At 38.2% G+C, this 7286-nt stretch overlaps 1 protein-coding gene across 1 annotated transcript in view; it reads right to left on the reverse strand.

Moving 5' to 3' along the window:
* Positions 1-7286, reverse strand: part of Malrd1 (MAM and LDL receptor class A domain containing 1) — a 641297-nt gene that overhangs the window by 633020 nt on the left and 991 nt on the right. The gene's annotated exons all lie outside the window — the stretch shown is intronic.

The following is a 7286-nucleotide window of genomic DNA, read 5'->3' on the forward strand; positions in this document are numbered from 1 at the left end:
TATTGTTATCTAGTTATTAAACTATCTTTTTAAATTTTATTTTACTTTTTTATTAATTTATTCATATTACATCTCAATTATTATCCTATCCCTTGTATCCTCCCATTCCTCCCTTCTCCTGCTTTCACCCTATTCCCCTCCCCTATGAATGTGACTGAGGGGGACCTCCTCCCCCTCTGTATGATCATAGGCTATCAAGTCTCTTCTTGGCAGCCTGTTATCCTCCCTCTTAGTTATTCATTTTAGAATGCTTTTCATTTTATCACACTGAAACATTAGACTCACCAAACAACCGACCCCTCTAATTCTAACCACCCCACATTGCCAGAAGTTCCCAGTCTACAGCATTTGTTCTATGACTAACTTACTTCATGTAGCAAAGTGTCTTCAAGATTGTCTTAAATTATAATGTGTCAGAGTCTCCTTTTATCAGAGGCTAAATATTCACACACACACATACACACACACATCATATTTAAACAATCATCTGTTCAAGGATACTGAGCAGCATTCAGCTTCAGTTATTGTGAATAACATTTCCATGAACTTGGGAAAACAAATACATGGTCAATTTCCCATTCTCTTGGCTAAGCACCCAGAAGTCTACTTTTGGAACCATTTGGCAATTGTGCGTCTATATTTTTTAGAAATTTATATCTATTTTCCAATGTATCTGTAAGAATTTACATCCCCATAACCAAAGTATGTGTCCCAGTTTCTACATATTATAACCAATATTTCTTGTTTTCTAAAAGATTTTACTAGTTGCCTTTACAAGTTACCTCAATGAATGTGAACTAAAATCTCTATCTCAAGGTGACTTGAAGAGCACTTCTTTAGTCATTAGTGACTTCGAGGTCATTTTTATTTGTTTCCTGGATATCTCCTGTGGAGAAATGTCTATTCAAGTTCTTCACTGAATTTTAAATGAAGTTGATAGTTTGGGCTTTTTTTCTGTTGAGTTGTAGTTCTTTTTATTCCTTGACCCCAATCCTTCACTGTATGTATGATTTGTAAATATTTCTCCTGTTCTGTGGATTGCCTCCTCTGTTCTATGGATTGCCTCTCCTGTTCTGTGGATTGCCTTTGCAACCTGTTCATAGTTTAGACAACAACAGAAACAACAGAAAGCCTACAAACTCATGGAAACTGAACAACTAAACAATAAAAAAAATTAATTAAAGACTTCATGGAATCCAATGAAAATGAAGGCACAATGTACCAAAACTTACGGGACATAATAAAAACAGTGCTAAGAGGAAAGCTTATAGTATTATGCACTCTTATAAAGAGAGTGGAGAGATCTCATACTAGCAACTTATCAGCACACCTGAATGTTCCAAAACAAAAAGAAGCAGATGCACCCAAGAGGAAGAGACAGCTAAAATCTATCAAACTCAGAGCTGGAATCAATAAATTAGAAACAAAGAGAATCATTCAAAGAAGCAACAAAACCAAGAGCTGGTTCTTTGAGAAAACCAACAAGATAGACAGACCCTTAGCCAAGCTAACTAAAATGCAGAGGAAGAGTACTCCAATCAATAAAATCAGAAAATAAAAGAAAGACACAACTACAGATACTGTGGATTGAAAGAATCATTAGGTCTTACTTCAAAAGTCTGTATTATCAAAGAATTTGAAAATCTAAATGAAACAGATAATTTTTCCTGTTGAGTTGTAGTTATTTTTATGTCCTTGAGACCAATCTTTCACCAGATGTATGATTTGTAAATATTTCTTCCATTCTATGGATTGCCTTCTCAATCTGTTGGTAGTACTTTTGATGATTAAATGTCTTTTATTTTAACAGAAGTCAATGTATCCTTTTTGAACATCCCTTTTTTATGTTACAATAAAGAAGCTTTATCTCTCTTTTCTTCCAAGATTGATAAATAGAGCCTTACATTAGAGCTTCAGTCAATGTATTTTGAATTAACATTCAGTTTTCATTCACCCATTCAATCAGTAAGCCAGTAGTTGCTGAATCTCCCTAGTAGTAACTGATCCTAAGAAGCACTCTTTGAGAAATAAAACAACTCAAGTTTCTTGCCTAATACAGAAAATATTTTGATTTTTATAATTATTTCAAAATATTAGAGAGGCTGTTAAAAGGAGGGATTTCCTTTAGGCACACTAAATTATTTTTGTAGCTTAAAAAAAAACTTCCACAAGGGTTGGCCCCACCAAAATTTTTAATTTTTTATTGTAAGGCTTCTTCTGTTCAGATTATGTTATTCTACAAAATAAGAGAAACTAAAATTCTGAGTAGATTTATATTCTCTCTCAGAAAGGTTCTTTATTGGACTGCCAATGCCCAAACGTAGTGAGAATTGTTTTCGTTTCAGTGTTCTTGCAGCCCAGAGCATGACCAGTTTCGGACAAATCACACTACAGACAAAATGCTAATAATTCACATTTCATATAATTCATCATGTTTTTCATCTTTCCATTGCCTATTGTGAGCAAAAATATTTCAGCACTATAAAACAGCTCTAGCTATCAACATATATTTAAGAGAGTGATTTATAGCCTACACATGGATGGATCCACGTCTACTCCTTCAACAGTTGCCCAGAAGGAAAGGTCCCTGAGAGTGCTACTTGACATAAGGAGGATTTTGTGAAGACTGTTTTCAAAATAACAGATGGGCACATTTACAAGAAAGAAAATAATTCATGCCAGGTTTAAGTGCACTTTAAGGTTGATTTTTTTTTTCTTTGAGCAAGATCCAATTCAATTCTCTTACAAGGGAAAAAACATGTTTTGGGAGAAAGAAATGAACTAGAATAGAAATAATAAAGGTTGATATTGAAATATTTATTTAGCTACAACACATGGCACAAATTAAATATATATTTATATGTTTATCATTAGTTGAAGTGCAGTGGTTTGAATAGGACTGGCCCCACAGACTCATATATTTGAATCCTTGACACTATTGGCCAGAAAGGTTTTGAGAAGAATTAGGTATGTTTTTGCCAGAGTAGGTGGATCACGGAGGTTTGAAAAATCAGTGCCAAGCCCAGTCTCTCCACACTGTCTGTCTCCAATTTGCAGAAAGGATGTGAGTGCCCAGCTCTACTCCAGCACCATGCTTTTATGCCTGTAGCTATGCTCTCAACTAATGGTAACAGAATCATCTTATGGAACTGTAAGCAAGGCCAAAATTAAATGTTTCCTTTTGGAAGTTGGATTGTGTTTTTTTCCACAGCACATATGGTTAGTATGTTTTCAAACAGAATAGTATAGTAACTAACAGAGAATTTGGTACCAGTAGTACAGTATTGTTGGGACAGGCTTGACCATGCTATTTTACGGAGTGTGTATTACTTTTGTGCTTTGATCTAAAAAATCAGTTGAATACTATAGGTGGGATGTAACAGGTGATCCTCAAAGCTTGGAATATAGTAGTGCTGAGAGCAATGTGGCCTACAGAGGCACAGCTCAAGAGGTTTCCACATCCTTCACGTTAGCCACAAGCAATATAAAATATTTAGGAGTTACTCTAACTAAGCAAGTGAAGGACTTGTTTGAAAAAAATTTCAAAACTCTGAAGAAAGAGATTGAAGATGACATGAGAAGATGGAATGATCTTCCTTGCTCATGGATCGGGAGAATTAACATAGTAAAAATGGCCATCCTACCAAAAGCAATCTACAGATTCAATGCAATCCCTATCAAAATACCTACACAATTTTTAAAGGACATTGAAAGTTCATTTCTGAACTTCATATGGAAAAACAAAAAACCCAGAATAGCTAAAACAATCTTGTACAATAAACGGTGCTCCGGAGGAATCTCCATACCTGATCTCAAACTGTACTATAAAGCAATAGTAATTAAAACAGCATGATACTGGCACAGCAACAGGCTGGTTGATCAGTGGAATTGAATCGAAGACCCAAATATGAATCCACACACATACGGTCACTTGATTTTTGACAAAGAAGCTAAACCCATTCAATGGAAAAAGAATAGCATCTTCAACAAATGGTGCTGGTCTAACTGGAGGTCTATGTGTAAAAAAATGAAACTGGACCCATATTTGTCACCTTGCACAAAACTCAAATTCAAGTGGATTAAAGACCTCAACATAAAACCAGAGACACTAAGTCACTTAGAAGAAAAAGTGGGGAAGAGCCTGGAACATATTGGCACGGGAGACAACTTCCTGAACAGAACATCAACAGCCCAGGCCTTAATGTCAACAATTAATAAATGGGACCTCATGAGGCTGAGAAGCTTCTATAAGGCAGGAGACACTGTCAAGAGAACAAAGCGACAGTCTACAGACTGGAAAAAAAATCTTCCCCAACCCTACATCTGACAAAGGTCTAATATCCAAAATATATAAAGAACTCAAGAAATTAAACACCACCAAACCAAATAACCCAATTGAGAAATGGGGCTTGGAACTAAACAGAGAATTCTCAACAGAGGAATATCAAATGGCTGAGAAACACTTAAAGAAATGCTCAACCTCCTTAGTCATCAGGGAAATGCAAATCAAAACAACTCTGAGATTCCATCTTACACCATCAGAATCAAAAATTCAAGCAACACCACATGATGGCGAGGATGCAGGGAGAGAGGAACACTCCTTCATTGCTGGTGGGAATGCAAACTAGTACAGCCACTTTGGAAATCTATCTGGTGCTATCTCAGAAAAATGGAATAGGGCTCCTCAAGACCCAGCTATTCCACTCCTTGGAATATACCCAGAAGATGCTCCAGCACACAACAAGAAAATTTGCTCAACCATGTTCATAGCAGCCTTATTCATAATAGCCAGAACATGGAAACAGCCTAAGTGTCCCTCAGTAGAAGAATGGATAAAGAGACTGTGGTACATATACACTATGGAATACTACTCAGTTATTATAAACAAGGAATTCCCGAAATTTGTGGACAAATGGATTGAGCTAGAACTGATCATAATGAGTGAGTTAACCCAGAAGCAGAAAGATTCAAATGGTATATACTCACTTATATCTGCATACTAGCCCAAGGGGCATGTCCCATGAAAGCCTTCCCTTACCAGGAAACTGGGAAAGAGGGGAGGACATCCTATTGGGACTCTAGATGAGAGAAGCATGGGAGAATAGCAAAGTAGAAGGATCCAGAGGGTCCTAGAAACCTACAAGTAGAACATTATGAAAGGCAGATTTGGGCCCAGGGGTCCCATCAAACTAAGGCACCAGCCAAGGACAATACAGGAGGTAAACTTTAAACCCCTACCCAGATCTAGCCAATGGACAGAACATTCTCCACAGTTGAGTGGAGAGTGGGATATGACTTTCTCACGTACTCTGGTGCCTCACATTTGACCATGTCCCCTGGAGGGGGAGACCTGGTGGCATTCAGAGGAAGGACAGCAGGTTACCAAGAAGAGACTTGATACCCTATGAGCATATACAGGGGGAGGTAATCCCCCTCAGGAACAGTCATAGGGGAGGGGAGTAAGGGGAAAATGGGATGGAGGGAAGAATGGGAGGACACAAGGGATGGGATAACCATTGAGATATAACAAGAATAAATTAATAAAATTTAAAAAAAAAAAAGAGGTTCCAAGGGTAGCAGTATTAACAACTGGGATAAGGACCATTCTTATGATTTTAATACATAATATGCCTGCTTTCTGCCCTTGTCCAAAAATCTCTGGAGAGGTAAACTAAAGAGTTTTGGGCTAGCAGGAGATTTCAAACCAGCCTAGTACTGATGGTGTCACATAGTTATTAGTGACAACTTATGCAGATCTACAGTGAAAAAGAGCAAGCAGAGCAAAAATATAAAATGTATAATTGGAGAAAAATATTACCAGGTAAAAATTAATATTAGGCTCAAGCCCTACACTCAAGGAAATGAGTTTAAGGGAAGGCTTAATGCTTAATGCAATTAAGGGTGTGCTCTCCTCAGGGAAAGCCCTCACCTAGCTAATCCTTCAACTTGTGAAAAGGAAAAGGCCCAAGGGATTTGCTTCACCTAAAAATGAAGTACAAAGGACAGTTGTGCAAATTTAATTCAATAATAAAGCCAGGCTCCAGTCCAAATAAGCAGAACTTGACAGCATCAGCCACATAGGTCTGGACTTGGGGTCGTGAAGGGTATAGGAGTAGAGAGATTGTTGCTTAAGTCCTTTTATGTCCTTTACCATCAGTCACGAAGCTGAAAGATTTTGAGTTCTTCCTGATGGGTTTCTTGCATGATAGGTGTTTCCACATTAGGCCTCCTTTTCTCTCATTTGGGTAATATACATTCCATGTCATTGGTATGTTTGAAGTATGTAATTTTCATTTTTATTTTACATGGAGTTACAATAATTAAGAGATAGTCTCGAGTCCCACTATGCACCTCTTCCTCCAATTTGAAATGGTAATATATGGTCTGTGTTATTCTGCGTTGTAAGTACATCATTTACAGTTTTATTCTACATGGGGTTAAACATTGACAGATTGCCTTTAGGTTCAGAAGAGATTTAAGAATTGGATCTTTCTTTCTTTCCTTCTTTCTTTCTTTCCTTCTTTCTTAACCACATCCCCTCGGGCTTATTTGTATATTAAGGACTCCTGGACAGTATTTTCTAGTCCTTCAGTCACACAATTCTGAAGAAGTTGACCTTTCTATTTCTCAGACGGAGGATTTGAGCCACAGAGGCCTTAGACGTTTTCTCTCCTCAGGTTACAGAAACTTGTAAATGGGGTGGTCAGCTATGGGATGCCAACCGTTGGGAAAACCAGAGGTGACTCTGAAGTCCCCTCTACACTTGGTCCATGCTGGAGTCACACTGCGGCCTCCTAAATTCTACCTACTGTTGGTAACATCAGGATTAGCTAGTGCCTAATTGCTTGTAATTTTGCTCCTCCAATAGTCTTGAGACTGTGGAAGATACCTGAGACTTTTGACATTGGATTAAATTCATTTTGTGAACAAGTATGTGGTCGGGGGCCAGAGAGTAGAATGTGATGGTGAGAAGCCCCCCCCCCCAATCTCATATGTTTGAATGCTTGGTCTATAATGTGTGCAGTTGTTTGAGAAAGTTTAGACAGTGTAGTCTTCTTGGATGATGTATGTCACTTGGGGTAGGCTGTGCGGCTTTAAAGCCCATGCCAGGACCAGTCTTTCTCTGTCTCTGTCCCTGTCTCTGTCCCTGTCTCTGTCTCTCTCTCTCTGTCTCTCTCTGTCTCTCTCTGTCTCTCTCTCTGTCTCTCTCTTTCCCTCTCTCTCTCTCTCTCTCTCTCTCTCTCTCTCTCTCTCTCTCTCTCTCTCTCTCTCTCTCTCTCCCTCGC

The sequence above is a fragment of the Acomys russatus genome, chromosome 9, assembly GCF_903995435.1.
Source record: "Acomys russatus chromosome 9, mAcoRus1.1, whole genome shotgun sequence".
Taxonomy (NCBI): Eukaryota; Metazoa; Chordata; class Mammalia; order Rodentia; family Muridae; genus Acomys; species Acomys russatus.